This window comes from Anarrhichthys ocellatus, unplaced genomic scaffold (genome assembly GCF_004355925.1).
Source record: "Anarrhichthys ocellatus isolate YVR2014 unplaced genomic scaffold, GSC_Weel_1.0 scaffold124, whole genome shotgun sequence".
NCBI lineage: Eukaryota > Metazoa > Chordata > Actinopteri > Perciformes > Anarhichadidae > Anarrhichthys > Anarrhichthys ocellatus.
Window position 1 is genome coordinate 132,105 of NW_022280154.1, and position 448 is coordinate 132,552.

Consider the following 448-nt stretch of genomic DNA (forward strand, 5'->3'; position numbering starts at 1 on the left):
GAGTGATGAAGTGGTGAAGTTTGATGGTGATATCTGTGAGTTCATGTTGTGACTCTATTCACCTGTAGAGTCTTCTTAATGTGAGTGATGAAGTGGTGAAGTTTCATGGTGATATCATGAGTTCATGTGTTCACCTGTAGAGTCTTCTTAATGTGAGTGATGAAGTGGTGAAGTTTCATGGTGATATCTATGAGTTCATGTGTTCACCTGTAGAGTCTTCTTAATGTGAGTGATGAAGTGGTGAAGTTTCATGGTGATATCTGTGAGTTCATGTTGTGACCCTATTCACCTGTAGTCTTCTTAATGTGAGTGATGAAGTGGTGAAGTTTCATGGTGATATCTATGAGTTCATGTGTTCACCTGTAGAGTCTTCTTAATGTGAGTGATGAAGTGGTGAAGTCTCATGGTGATATCTGTGAGGTCATGTTGTGACTCTATTCACCTGTAG